The sequence below is a fragment of the Dermacentor andersoni genome, chromosome 1 (assembly GCF_023375885.2).
Source record: "Dermacentor andersoni chromosome 1, qqDerAnde1_hic_scaffold, whole genome shotgun sequence".
Lineage (NCBI taxonomy): Eukaryota > Metazoa > Arthropoda > Arachnida > Ixodida > Ixodidae > Dermacentor > Dermacentor andersoni.
Genome location: NC_092814.1, coordinates 95771279 through 95787156, shown reverse-complemented (window position 1 = coordinate 95787156; position 15878 = coordinate 95771279). Strand labels below are relative to the sequence as shown.

General features: G+C 43.4%; 1 long non-coding RNA gene and 1 pseudogene across 3 annotated transcripts in view; one reads left to right on the top strand and one right to left on the bottom strand.

The window, feature by feature from the left end:
- The window catches only part of LOC129380537 (uncharacterized), a 73089-nt gene that overhangs the window by 17416 nt on the left and 39795 nt on the right, over window positions 1-15878 (top strand). The gene's annotated exons all lie outside the window — the stretch shown is intronic.
- Window positions 1572-10328, bottom strand: LOC129380536 (tubulin beta-2 chain-like; annotated as a pseudogene).

Sequence of the window (15878 nt, the reverse complement as noted above, 5' to 3'; positions counted from 1 at the left end):
TTAGAACTCCATCACAATAGAGACACATAAGCTATGAAAAAAGTAATATCAATTCATGGGGTTTAAAGTCCCAAAGCAACACTAGGGGTGCAAGAGATGCCATGATGTAGGGCTTCGGATTTTGACCACTGGGTTTGTTAATGCGCACCTAAATCTAAGCACACAATCATTTTTGCGTTTTGCCCTCATCAAAATGCAGCTACCACAGCTGGGAATCATACCTGCGACCTCGTGCTCAGCAGCAGAACACCATGGCCACTGTGCCACTATAGCGAATGTATATGAAAACAGTGCCTTTCTTTATTTTAAATGTATAAAAATGAGAAGGGACAAAATCCACTGTCAACCATGCTGTGGAGCAAGCTATTACAGCAACCAGGGCACCACCACCATAACACCTGTGCAACTTAGCATAGGATTCCAAGAGCTGCCAAGCTAAGAAAGGATCAGACCAAGAAAGGCCATTCAATTTTCCCCATGCTTCGTGAACTAACCTCTCCTTTCGCGAGTGCGAGTACAGTGCTAGCTCCTGCTTATGCAGAACTAGCCTAGCACTTGCACGAGCCGTGCCCTACCTCTCTGACAATTGCAGGGAATGCGGTGAAGCCTGCATAAAGCCTACACAGTGCAGAACAAATATCGAAGTGCAATACCCCCTGAACTAGTTAAGTAAGTGCAGACGAATCAGATGGATGTTAAAACATTGGCTAATGAAAGTTCCTTCAGCCACTATACTGCAATTTCTATTTAAGGGCCATATCTAATTAAGTACATACCTATGCTACTGGGCAAGCTGTACGAGAAAAGTATTTTCGCGCTTTTTCTACGATTGTTGATGCACCCATACAAACTCCCTAACTATTTATGCTTAGACTTTTTGAAGAGGAAGCACTCAGTAGAAGTGTAGCATTATGAATTCTCGGAAAGCTCAGCTCAGACAAGAGGACAAGCATCCAACACATTTGTGAAGCCTGCTGGCTATTACAGAAGTGCATATATATGCTGCGCACAAATGAAGCAGTTTCACAAGGCAGCTTTGTTGAACACAAGCTTTCAGCATGCAAGTGGTTAGCAAGCTGCAAACTCAGGATCAAATTAACGATGGAGAGATACTGCATAAGACTGCAACTGCAATGCCACCTCTCAATGCAGACCAGAAAAGAGACCATAACATTTATCATAATAAAAGATATTCTCAAGAACTTTGGAAGCACAATGCTTCACAAAGGCACTTGTAACCTTGCCAACCACGAAACCAGAGCATTCAAGCATGTACGATTTCAGGTGAATGTAAATAACTGATGCACTGTGCCAAATTTACAATCAAATTCAAATGCCTCTAAAAGAAAGTGTGTGGACCAAATCTAGCAAAAAGTGGCTTGTCATCCTCTGACAGCTGTCATTCTAGCGTAGTCTGTTGATGTGCCAAACTATTGGCAAAAACTGCACTGCACCCAGATATACAAGGTGTCCTAACCAGACAAACTGAGTAGTGTACAAGAACATGGTGTGTTCTCCACACGAAGCACTGGTGTAACCACATTGCTGGCAATGTTATAAAATGACCAGAGTGTTAAATAAACACTTTATTTCAAGTAAAAAGAAAAACCACCAAGCTAAAAAAAGAAGGCTTATTTCACTGCTTGGTCCTCTTCATCTTCAAACTCTCCCTTGTCATCAGATGTCACCTCCTAGTACTGCTGGTACTCAGACAATAGGTTGTTCATGTTTGATTCGGCCTCTATCAACTCCACCTCCTCCATGCCTTTCCCGGTGTACCAGTAAAGGAAGGCCTTGCGACAGAACATGGCTGTAATAGAAAACAAACGACCTCACGGAGAAGGAAAAACCCTTACACTTCCATACACGGTGGAAACAAGTCCCAAATCATTACCAATATAGTGTATGATGGTGACTGAACATCAGACAGAAAATTTTTCAAAGCGAAGCTTTCTTTGCGAACCCTCCCAGACTTTTCCGAACATGGCTGCTGGCTGGGTGCTGCTGCTGTATTGCTGAATAAGTCGCACAAAAAAATTGAATTACATGCCAGTGTGGGGGTTGGTACGTATACTTCTAGCTCTTCTATATTATTGCCGCATGTTAATTATGATGATGATTTCCACACAATGGCACATACCCACAATGGGTGATTGGCCAAGAAGTTGGTGGTACATTTAAAATAAATAAGAAATTAAGAAATACAAGCCAATATAACAGTTGTCACATTGCATAGCACAGGTACACGCGTCAGTTTCCCTAACGCCAAAGACGCAGGAATGAAATACGCAAAGCTTCGCTTCACACAGATTCCAACATGTGAATTGGATCTGTATAATTTTCGGGGATGAAGTGCCATATTTATCAAGTAGCTTATTTATCACTTCGTGCGAGATCTCTTACCACCAAAGAGATCTCGCTTCACAACTGCTGTATACTCACACCAGCACATGCACCTGGAGATACTTGTCTGCATGCTCTCCCATATGCAAGCAATGACTTCGCTTACAGCCAGGTGGGCACTCACTAACACACAATACAGCCACGTGTGCATTTCATTTCACAAGATGCATGATAACTGACTATCTCGTACACAGAATTGATCCAAGTAATCACAATCACAAGCCACCATTTAGTTTGCGCCTTACTTTTGCTATGGCAAAGCAAGCCAGTTGTGTCAAAGCTATTACAAAGATAAATATACAGTCAAACCTCATTATACCAAAATGTGATAAAATAATCACTATAACTAAGTAAGGTAAGTGAAAAAGTAAGACTCGCAGATTCCTATTACAGTACATGTAACAATGGATAAAACGAAGCAATGGATATAACAAAGTAATTCTGGCTCATCCGTCAACTTCGTTAGAACAAATTTCTACTGTATTAACTTTATCATATTGAAAAAGAAATGCCACCAAAAGGCTGGCATTGTAGGGTTCAACAACAGTCTTCAGAACAACTTTTGCCAAAATTTTTTAGAAAACTCTACTCTCGAAGGGATAATGAGATGAGGACTGACCACTAAACTGTTTGGAAATTCTCTTGAACAACTCCTGGATGGCAGTGGTGTTCGCAATGAATGCTGCAGACATCTTGAGGCCACGGGGTGGAATGTCGCACACTGCAGTCTTCACATTGTATGGGATCCACTCTACAAAGTAGCGGGGATCTTTGTTCTGCACATTAAGCATCTGCTCGTCAACTTCTTGCATACTTATCCGGCCCCTGAATATAGCAGTAACTGTCATGTAGGTCATGTAGCGGTCATAGCATGGATCACAGGCAACCATCATGTTCTTTGCATCAAAAATCTGCTGTGTCAGTTCTGGCACAGTCAGCACGCTGTACTGCTGGCTGTCGCGTGAAGTCAGAGGAGCGAAACCAGGCACGAAGTGGAGACGTGGGAAGGGCACCATGTTGACAGCCAGTTTACGCAGGTCAGCATTCAGCTGGCCAGGAAGCCTGAGGACAAAATTTTAACAAGACACTGCAATGCACTCGAAGGAAATCAAACTACTATGGTTATGGGCTAAAACATGCAGTAGTCAAAACAGCCATATAGGGTACAAAAATTTGTAGGGAATGCAGAGGAATCATGCATGCATACCTCAGACAAGTTGTGACGCCAGACATTGTTGCCGAGACTAGGTGGTTGAGATCGTTGTATGTAGGAGTGGTGATCTTGAGGGCTCTGAAGCAAATGTCATAGAGAGTCTCATTGTCGATGCAGTAAGTTTCATCAGTGTTTTCCACCAGCTGGTGCATGGAAAGGGTGGCATTGTAGGGCTCAACAACAGTGTCTGAAACCTGCATAAAGGATGGGTAATGTACCTTGAGCACAACTTGCAGAAATTGAAAAACTGGATGGAAACAATTGAAGGGCATGGAAGAATGAAAAGTGAGGCACACAAAGAGTATTCATAAACCTTAGGCGATGGAACAATATTGAATGTGTTCATGATGCGGTCAGGGTACTCTTCACGAATTTTGGAGGTAAGAAGTGTACCCAGTACCTCCACCGAGAGAATGCATAAGCTGGAATCCTTGCAGACAGTCACAGCCTTCTGCTTCCTTTCGAACAACATCAAGAACCGAGTTCACCAATTCAGCTCCTTCAGTGTAGTGACCTTTTGCCCAGTTGTTGCCAGCCCCACTCTGGCCTGAAAACGTAGGTGAACAGGAGGTGTAAGATCTGGGGGTCAAATTCAATGACAAACAACTGTGACACTCAAGAATACAGCTGGGACCAGTATCAGAGGAACATATTGTGTTGCCATTAAATTTAATGCAGCGAGGGTGTGCTCAAGAGCATGTACATATACTTATGCATGGAATTCAATGTGTCCGCAAGTGTTTACACAAAATGATGATTGTTGGTGCATCACTACTCTCTACAGCAAGGTGTGAAATATATGTAGGGTTCTTCATTTTTAAGTAAAACATGATAATTTCAGATTTCCACACCCAGAAAAAGAATGATGAAAGTCAGGTCAAGCTCAATTTTTCCTTGAATTTTGCCATTTCGTAAAGAATAATACATAGAGATGTTACAAAACTATTGAATGCAGCCCACCTATTGTGAGCAGGTGGCAAAATATATCATTATTATTATATAAATATGGTATATGCCTCATTCCCGCTTAAGATTGAAACGAGAACTGGCATATATATAAAGGCATAATATATTCAGTACATACACGCCTTCAGTGAACAATATCTTGTTGCTTTTTTTCCAAATAGCAGTGTTTAAATGAATATGACAATGGTGCATTACTACATCACATTCCCTGCACATCGCATAATATAAACAGCGGTAATGTGTTCGCAATGCAGAGTGCTGTTTTAATTTGCTAATCATAGCTGCGACGTTGAGACAATGTTTACCTTACTTTATATTCAAAGAAACGACAATTTGTTTAATGTGGTATTTCATTAATTTAGTTCCAAGAGTGTATCGGAACCCAGTAAAACAGGGAAGCAGACAGGGACAAAAAGCCCAATAGGTCACCCTAGGAGGAACATAAATGCTACCAATATATACGATATGTCTACGTCAACAAGTGCTTGTAATATAAAGAGAAAAGCATCACAGCGACTTTTTTTTTAATGTGTTAAAAAAGTGCTGCAAATTAACTATGTATATACTGAACTAATACTGAACTAGCCAAAATTGCCGATTGGTTTACTGCTAACAAGCTTACCATTAATCCTAATAAAACTAAACGCATGGTATTCCATTCCCAAAATAATAGTACTCCACATAATGATATAATACTATGTCTTAATAATTGCCCCCTCCATCGATCGCACTGACTCGTTCTCCTACCTTGGTGTCCTTCTGGACAGCTGCTTAAATTGGCAGTTTCAGCTAGATGCTGTCTGCTCTAAATTAGCTTGAAGTTGTTATGCCCTTGTGCAAGCTCGTGAATGATTTGACATTTCAATACTCTGCATTTTATACTTTACTCTGGGGAACTGCCACCTTTTGTATTGTGTATAATCCTGGGGTTTGACATATAACTCCTACCTTTAACCAGTACAAAGGTTGCAAAAACGAGCTATATGTACGATAACTTTCTTGCGATACTATGATGCAAGCAAACCCCTGTTTTCGATGCTAAAAATCTTGCCTTCTGATTTCATACAGGGAATTACAATTAGCCACATGTATTAACAATGTTATAAGATACAACGAGCAATTCCCTATTTCGTTACTCTACACCCCACAATGCCACACTAGGAACCAAACTTTTGGTAACATATATATCCCGCCAATAAAAACGCCTATGGCAAATGACTGCTACAGTATGCTGGAGCGAAGGTATGGAATGCTATTCCGCATTATACAGAGTGTCCCGCATAACTTGAGCCAAACATTTAAAAATGGAAGGCGCGTCAGAAGCGAATGGAACCCAACACATACTATTCGCAGTAGCCTATAGTAACTCGGACAATTTTTTGTTTTCCCCATAACTCACTAATTAATTATGTTTAATTACCCGACTTTTCAATTATTGGCTGAGGACCCCAAGTATTTTTTGTATTCTTAGTTAATATATTTGAAACTCTTTACTAGCATTATTTTATAACAGTTTCGTATAAGTATATATTGAAATGGGCCCCGTACTAGCCATTGGCTATGGGACCGTACAGATTGTGCGTATCTTGTGTAATTAAATATATGTGTGTGTAATAAAGAAAGGAAGAAAGATGTCCGTTAGCCTACTTTTAGCATCATGTTAATAGGGCTTACTGAATTACGTCTTGTAAGTATGTCGGAACAAACACTCTTTAATAAAACAAAGAGAAATACATCACAAACACAGTCGCAGCATGCACACACATGCACACTGCAGCATTCCGCGCCTACTTCCCTGCGTAGTTTCTTTTTCAATGATGGTAATAGGTTTGGCAGCGCTAAGTAACACTGACACTCGGCCGTTCTGGTGCAGTGGCTGTCCTCAGTCATTCAGTCAGTAACATAGTCTTGGAGATGTAGTGGTATCATTCGTCATCGCTCACTTTGTCTTGGCCTAGGTAATTCCAGAGCGGTGCTACCCTCATCACTGTTGACTTGTTACATGGGCACATTAGGGAATAGCTTCAACTGAATTGCATGTGCCGTCATGGAATACAGACCGGCATTCTCGGCATGGAAGTTCATGTCAGTGAGTGAATTGTGCACCCCAGTCCCGATGGGTCATGTACGTACTCCATGGCGCTCGATATTGCAGGTACTCTGTTGATGCATTCCACCTGGCAATTTGCTGTGGGCGTTGCATTGACGTGAATGACCCACAGTCAGAGATTATTCTGTAAGGAGCTCTATAACTCATCAATAAATTCAACAAGAACTAACAACACCCGATTCCTGAGTGAGCTCTTGATGAATTGCCCTAAATGGTCCAGGTGCATGATCTCAAATGGCCTGTGTGCTGACAGAATTGGGTTAAGAGGTCCCTGAACTTTGCCACCTGGAGTCTTGAGGAATATGCATTCTACACACTGTCATACATGCTGCTTCACATAGGTCGCTTTTGGGAACCAAAACTTCTGTCTAGTCCATGCGACAGTCTTGTCCATAGCGAAATATCCCCCAAAGTAGTGGTGCTTTACCACAATGACCATCATGCTCTTTGGCAGTACAAATTGCTCTTTCTTTGCATCACCATCTTTGTTCCGATGCTGATCATTCAGTTTGTGGATTTCGTAGTATGTCAATCTTCTGGCGCAATTCAGAGTAAGGTTCGTTACAGCACAACACAAGACAAGGACAAAAGAAGGTGTCAAACGATGACACAGCGCTCACTCTCAACTGATATTTTATTGAAGATATGTCTAACATATATATAGGTGCCAGTTGATAACCATGACATGCATGAGACACACTTTCGAAATCCTTAAGGACCATCAACTGCAGTTTCTAGACCTGAGATTATTCTTTGGTAAAAATCATGTGTGCTGGAAATATGATCCCAGGTCGGTTAAGCCCATTTTGAACTCCAAATCCGGTCGTTCTAAAGTAGTTCTAAAGAAGTAGTTACTGGACGCTGGTTACCCCGAAGCGATTATTTCATCTGTGAGTGAAAGTATGGTTCGCAGCGTCAAGAGCATAAATGACCAAGGTATTAAAACTAAATTAGAAGAAAAAACACAGTAGTACTGTATGTACACAAGTTAGCGCACGGGCTTAAGAATGTTGGTTCAAGATATAGCATTGATGTTCATTTTTCTGCGTAACATAAGATAGGTCGCATATGCCCGTTAGTCGGTAATTTGCTGAAGGATAAGCAAGTGAAGGGAAAATGCACTGTCAAACATGTGAACAGGTACATCACTTGTGCTAAGCAGGTAAAAAAAACTAGTGTCATTTTTAAACATGCGAGCCAATTGACAAGGGAAATCGCCGAGGCTTACAATATAAAGATTAGGGACAAAGCACCTATCAGCGAACCGTCTATCACTCTTCATGACAAGGAACCGCGTTACCTATGTCAATTTTGATTATGCGTCAGTTTGTCACAGTTGCCTTGATGCATCTCTATGTCTCGTGCATGTCATGGTTATCAACTGGCACCTATATATATATTAAACATATCTTTAATAAAATATCAGTTGAGAGTCAGCACCGTGTCGTCGTTTTATACCTTCTTTTGTCCTTGTCTTGTGTTGCACTGTAACGAACCTTACTATGAATCGCAACCAACATGCCGTCTTGATGCAATTCAGAGTGTTGCATCTTGATCATGGAATCTGTCTTCTAGAGGCACAGTGTGATGGACTACAGCACTACACAACTCGAATTGTTACACAGACTCGAACTCTTCAGCAGGAGCCTCATCATGCTTTTCGATTGATGCACGACTCAGAGCATCCACATGCATCATTTGGGCACCTGATCGAAGCTTAATTGTGTAGTTATACTCATTAAAAAAAACTTGGTCAAACCACCTCCTAACTTGTGGTTTCACAGACTTCCACGTGTCCAGGTGAACTGTAGCACTGCAGTCTGCCACTATGGTGAACTTCAATCCCGACAGAAAGCATCTCACCCTTTCCACAACCCACACAACAGCCAGTAAGCCGGCTCTGAGTGGTATATTGTTCTACTTCCTGCCTCACTGACTTTCACAGTACACTAGATGCCATGCATTCGTGTCGTCCTTCTGTAGGAGCTTACTAGCTAATCCCTTAGGACTTGAATCAGTATGCACTTCAGTTTCACGCCTTGGGTCAAAGAACAGTGAGATGGGCTTTGACACAAGTTTGCTCTGCAACTTGTTGAAGGCATGTTGGCATCTTCTGACCACTTGAAGTCTGTCTGAGCCTTGAGAAGAAGGCGTAGGGGGGCTGCAGTGATTGCATGGCTCAGCGCGAACTGCCTGAAAAAGTTAATCAGTCCAAGGACCCTTTGCAGCTCACTCACATTGGTTGGCACTCTGACAAAAAAATCTGCAAGTGCTGCCAACTTTCATGCACCTGGTTCGATTCCTTTAGTCATGAGCACAAAGTCCAGGCACTCCACCTCAGTTCTTGAAAATTCATGTTTGGAAAAACATAATGTCAATCTTGCCTTGGAGATGGCATCAAGCACGTGTTGCAGCTTGGTCAGCATGGACTGAAATCTTGTGCTGGGAAAAGTACATTGTCCAAGTAACATGTTGCTACACTTCACCCAATTGGATCAAAGACTTTTGAAATAATTCTTTGGTAAACAGGTGGGCCATTAGTTTAACCAAAGAACATACATGGTGGTTCAAAGTTCTGGAGTGCTGAATGCTGCCTTCTGCATGCTCGGCTCATCCAGAGAAATCTGAAAGTAACCATGTGCCACGTCCAGCACGGGGAACAAGTTACTTCCCGCAAGACGATCCAACACATCAATGATTCACACTGAAAAGTGATCTCTCATGGTTTGCATGTTCAAGTAGCAATAGTCCACTACTATTCTATATTCACCATTTTTCTTTCCGACTCAAATAACTGGACTGCTGTACTAAGACTCACCATCTTAGATCAGTCCACAAGCCTTGAGCTCGTCAGTGATTTGCTGAAGCACCTGTCGTTATGCCTATGAAGCTCGGTAAGGGGGCCGACTCACTCGTATGCTTTCCGGTTTTTCCTGAATGGTCATGGTCACTACAGGCATGCATCAGAGTTCCTTGGTGTGCACTGCAAAGCACTTTCGGTTTCGGTTCAACAACTCGCACAGCTCTTCTTGCTGTGTTTGTCACAGATGGACCGACCTTGATTTCCTCAGCCTTTATTGGTGATATTGTCTTTGTTCTCTGTTCAATGTAGTTAACCACTTGCAGAGAAGATGCTGGCCCACCAGGATTCTCAAGCTCAACACGATCCCCAAGCTTGACTATGTGACCTTCCTTTAAGGTGATGTCTGGGCGCAATGGATTCATGACCGAGAGGCTTGTCTTCCCATGTTTCAGTTCACACAAGCAGTCCACCTCATTTGCTCCAGAGAAAAGCACAAGACCGTTTGGTTCCACACAATCTGCGACCACGGTAACACACTCCACCGTGTTACCTACAAGCTTGACCTTCTCACTGGTAGAGAGGGCAACACCTCCTCTATTTTTTCAATGCCAGTAGAATCGCTCGCTCCACAATGAGAGTCATTGGTGCTCCTTAGTTTAGTAAGTTGCCGCGATGCGACGCTACCCAGATGGTACGACTATTGCGTCACAAGTGCGTCTGAGCTCGCGGCACTGCCATTCCGCTGGAGTTAGCTGGAGTAGCAGTAGATGTTCTATCCCTGCGTCTGTCAGGTTATCACGCGTCAGGTTATTCCACCGCGAGGTGCCACCCAGATGGTACTCTCCCCCACTACACTCTAAGAACAGTTTACACCCTTTGGCTTGCCCCTTCTGCCACACAAAAATAATCGTCATCTGCCTTGATGCGTTTCCTTTCTTTATCGCTGCAAGCCCGGAACTTTCCAGTGACGAACGGCACGCGCGTTATCAGAAGGGGCACTCCAAAGGGTGTAAATTGTTCTATGCTGATAACGCGCGTGCCGTTCGTTACTGGAAAGTTCCGGGCTCGCAGCGATAAAGAAAGGAAACGAATCAAGGCAGATGACGATTATTTTTGTGTGGCAGAAGGGGCAACCAAAGGGTGTAAACTGTTCTTAGAGTGTACCATAAAGCAGGTGCGAACACTAGCCGATGGAAGAGAGTAGGAAAGGACGATAGTAGAGGGTGGTGAACGGTCAGATCAGCCGCATCTGGCTGGCATTGAAAAAAATAGAGAAGGCTGCCCTGAGTAACGGAGCATCTCACTCATCCAGCAGTATGGTGGTGTCTTCTTTTCTCAGCAGCACAACATTGGGCGAGTCAATGATGTCTCTTGCCATGATAACGCCAGGCCCTGTAAAGGCATTGTCTGGAACTACGGGCATCCCCACACCCTTTAAGAGGTCACTGTCAACTTCTAAAGCAGCCCCAATCTCGTCCACTGTTTCACAAGTTCCACCAATACCGTGTATCTGCTCACAGTGGATTGGGTTGGCTACTCCTTTGCCTATCTGAATGGCACATTTTGACTTGATCAAGGTAATCTGTGTGCCAGTGTCCAGAAGAGTGGCTGTCGGTTCGTTATTGATGGTTACAGCTTTCAATGACTGTGACAATCTGAGCCTTTCATCCTCATTCTTGCATTTTACATGGACCACATGAAGTGTGTTTCCTTTGAGCTCGGGACAGACCTTCGTGCCGTGCCCTTGTTTCCCAGAAGTTGTGGACTTGGGCCATCTCGCACATCTTTGCCGGTGTGTCTGCTCCGCAGCGTTCTCATCCTGTCGTGATGGCAGTTCACTTGTCTTCGAAACTTGCACAGGCTTCTCGTCCCTGTGTCTTCGATCTGGCATGAACCTCGCTTCGTTGTTTCTCTCAAAGCACTCATAACTGTTAATAAGAAGCCAACAAACACTGACACCGAGGACAACAAAGGCGAAGTTACTTGTGCTTAATAAATGAAATAAAGAAACGATAAGTTAATGGAAATGAAAGTGGATGAAAAAACTTGCCGCAGGTGGGGAACGATCCCACAACCTTTGCATTTCGCGTGCGATGCGAAGGTTGTGGGATCGTTTCCCACCTGCGGCAAGTGACAACGTGGCTTTTCAGCCTGGGTGTTGGCAGACATGCATGTTCTAGGCAGCCTGCTACACCAAGTTATACCATCATTACTCACGTGCAGCCTGCTTCAGCTGCCACACAGTTTTCCAAATATGCAGCATCAGTGGCTTTGCTTCCTATATGCCCAACTGCAATAAAGTCTGAGATTGAGTAAAGAAGGGGACACCTCGTAATAAACACAGGCTGAGTAAAGAAGGGGACACCAGAGAGTGCCGTGTGGTGTCCCCTGCTTTTACTCAGTGTATGCCCAGTTGCACTCTCGCCCAATTTTCCATCCTACTGAAAATGCAAAGGACGTGCCCTGCACACACCTAAGCATAAACAACACAAGTGACACACAACTGAATGTGCAGCTCCTTGGCATGATCTCCGAGATTGGGAACAGCCTGTGGCGCACTGAAATATCCATGAGGCAATGTGGCGGGAAGTCGATATCCGCTAATCACCAGGTGCACATGTCATCTGCTTATGTGCTATTTAGATTAGATTAGATTATGGGGTTTTACGTGCCAAAACCACTTTCTGATTATGAGGCACGCCGTAGTGGAGGACTCCGGAAATTTCGACCACCTGGGGATCTTTAACGTGCACCAAAATCTAAGTACCCAGGTAGCACAAAAGAGATACGTAACGTTTTCGTAGCGTTTATCCAAGACGATAAAAACGGGTTAAAGAAGACACGAATGAGAGAACTTCGGCGGGAAAACGTCGTATATCTCTGCTAATGTCCGGCTTAATTACTTTCTTGAGACGATCTAGAACAGGTCTGCAAGACGTATTCGAAAAGCTGGTCTAGAAATAGGATTGGGAAAGACACAAGTAATCCCTTTGGCAAAACTATTCGTAACCAATTTCTAAACGTTTTTAGGACGTTATCAAAAAGCTGGTCTAGAAGCGGTCTTGAAAGGTTTACGATCATCTGAAGCTAATTTTCGTGGGTGACGGGCGCGATCAGACATCGTTGTTCAAAACACGCGTTTAGTTTAGCCTCACGCGACTGGCCTATGCCGCGCAGACGTCATCAGCCGCACCCGTTGGCACGGCCTAGGCCAATCGCGTGAGGTGAAACTGATCGGGCGTTTCGAACAACGATCTCCAATCGCGCCCCAGATGAGTAGAAGCGTCGGTGTTGACTGTAAGAGCCACGGCGCAGTGCCAAGCACTGTTCCCCGCATGGCCGGCGCATCCTCTACCAAGTCGCACGAAAATGAGCCTGTTAGGAATAATAAATCCTTAATACCGCCTTTAGTAAGCTACGATGCTTACAACCACAATGGGAATGACATCCTGCAAAGAACAAATGGCCACGTCTTGGCAGGTGGCCAGACCAAGCCCTTCATGCCAAGAGTACATGAAATGAGAACATTGTGACAAAGCAAAAACACTTTATTAAAATGTAATGCTTATGCAAGGTTCGAACAAACTGTGTGAGAAATGCAAATAGAAGTAAAGGTACATCAACAATGACAAAAGTCGCAGAAAGGATTCGTAATGAACTCGAAAGTGAACATTCACTAGCACATAAACAAAATTCCAAGTACACATACAAAAATGAACAGAAGAACCTGGAGTGTACTAAAGTGTCTAATTTATCATAGTAAAGTGCACGTGCTATTAGATGGACTAGAGTTATGCAGAAGTGACATCGGAGCGAATGGAAGAAGTAGACTGAAAAATGCAAGAGTATGAATCGGATGGTAACTGCCTCCAAGTAATGTTACCTATCAGCTAGAAGCTTGAAAAGAGCACAAAAAGAAATACCACCGCATACCGTACCTGTGACAGAAATAAAAAAAAAAATGGGAACAATGCAAAATTGGAAATATTGCCTTTAGGATATATCAAAGAAGGTAATGGCGAGAAAAAATAACCATACAACAAAAAAGCAAAAAGTGAAATTAGTACAGAATACTTAAACGGGGGATTCAGTGTAACAAGTGAACACTACTGTAGTACAGCGAACGATGAGACAGTAATGCTGCATCTTGCCACTCCAGAACGTTAGAAATGAATATGCAAGCCTCATATTAGAAACTTACATAAACATGGAAATAAACTGGAATGCACTGGAAGCTGCATTTGTGTAACAAAGGAAGCAATGGTCATAATAAATAGTATGTGTTTTATCTAAAAAGCCCTTTACAAGAGGCAAAGTTGTACCTCTCTGGCAAAAACAAAGTTGCAACGAATAATTTGCAAACCAGCAAATACATTAATTAGCACACTGACATGTCACACTTTGCGCACATCTCCAGTCTCCTAAAGTAAAAAAAAGCACTCTGAATGAGAAAAACGTTTAACACATGTAGCCCAGAGCAAATTCCTTGCCAGTTCACTCACACTTTCACATCCAAAAACATTTGCCACAAAGTCCAGGCACAGTTCCACTTATGTTTACCAATTCACCCCCACTTTCACGTCCAAAAATATTTGGCACACAGTCCAGGCAGAGCTTCATAGATAAACAGCTTGAGAGCACCCTACTGATTATTGTGCAGTCCCGCTGCTGGAAATAGAACTGCCGCACATGCTGGTAGTGGTTTCAATGTAGACACACTTGCTGCCCTGGACAGGTATGCTCAGATATCTGCACTGGTGCTCCATTTTGTCGAAGTAGACACATTGATGCACTACGCTGGTAATTGTATTGAATGCACAAGTATTGGCTTCACTAGAGAGACTTGCCCACATACCACCACTGGCATATATATGCACTTGCTCTTCACTCAGTAGCATTGAACTTAAAGTGTTCCCTATGTGGGAGCCATGTGTAAAACCGGTGTCACACGACCACTCTCGATCGCGATCACGCCCGATCCGGATCGAAATTATCGATGCGACTGGCTCACTCTCGTAGCTTGCGCAGAGGAGCCAATCACGACCGAGAAATTCGATTTGTAACGGACTGGATAGCGGCTAAAAGAGCCCCGTGTGAAACCGGTATCAAATAATGCACAGACGTACGCTAGGAAAATGTGTTGCACAAGGACAAAGAACTGCGACATGCCCTGTTGTGCGAAGCGCGCGAACAGAACACATGCATATATATATATAAAAAAAAACTGCGAGAGCGCTTCGCGAACTCCATGCGCACACATGGCACCCGCACGAACTCGGCAGGCCGCCGTAAAGCGCGAAGGGCGCACAGCGTACATTCCGACACATGTCCCAAACTGCAAACAATCGTACTACCTAAAGCATACAAGTTATTTTATACCAAGGGCATACTCGACTCACGTATGCAGTATCCACAAGCGAGTTATGCAGCGTACATGCTGTATCCATTCGCCAAATAGTAAAATTGATAACAAGCACAAAGATACAAGGGACTCAATACATTAATACCATTTGAGGCGTCAAATAAAATCGAATTTGGCCGTTTCATATATTGGACACCATATATGGACACATGTGGTACCCGGTAATACCATGAAATACCCATCACGTGGGTAAAGGGGGCGAAAACACAATCGAGAACCTGAAGCGCAAACGATAAAAGCACGGTATGGTGCACGCAAAATTCTGTCAGTGCGCTGTAGCGCGAGGGAAGAAAATAGGGCGAGCACTTGACCTCACCTTTTGGGATACCGCACTAGTACTGAATCATTAAAAAAAAAAGCCTGTTTGAACCAGTTCCCTTGTCTGCAACACTCTTGCTAAACGGGAGACTAAAATACCACGATGACGGCTCTATTGCGGAGATCGGCAAGGTGCGCACAGACAGAAATTTTGCCGCCTTTCTTCGCATTCTGCAAAATGCTTTCTTGTTAGGATCACGCATAGCGGCCGATCCCGACGCTAGGGACACACAGGCACGATTTCGTCCCTCTAACTTTCGTCCTTATACTGCCCTTAACGCCTTAATTACAGCGTCAGTGAAAAGGCGCCTCACATAACATGACAATGAACTTGAAGAGCTGATTAGTGCCCTCCACTCCGCGCCCTCCAATTGAAAACACTACTGATTTCCAAATTAAACTACACAAACAGATCGCACAACCCAAACTAATCACAGAACGTCGTTTTCTTGACGGCAAAACCCTGCAACACTTACATGACAAAGGGCAGCGGCAGCACATTCAGAACAGCCGCTATCATACCACAGCGCAATGCAAGTGCGATAACGCTATTATGCCCGGCTCAAATAGATCGCACAACCCAAACTAATCACAGAATGTCATTTTCTTGACAGCAAAGCACTGCAACACTTACATGACAAAG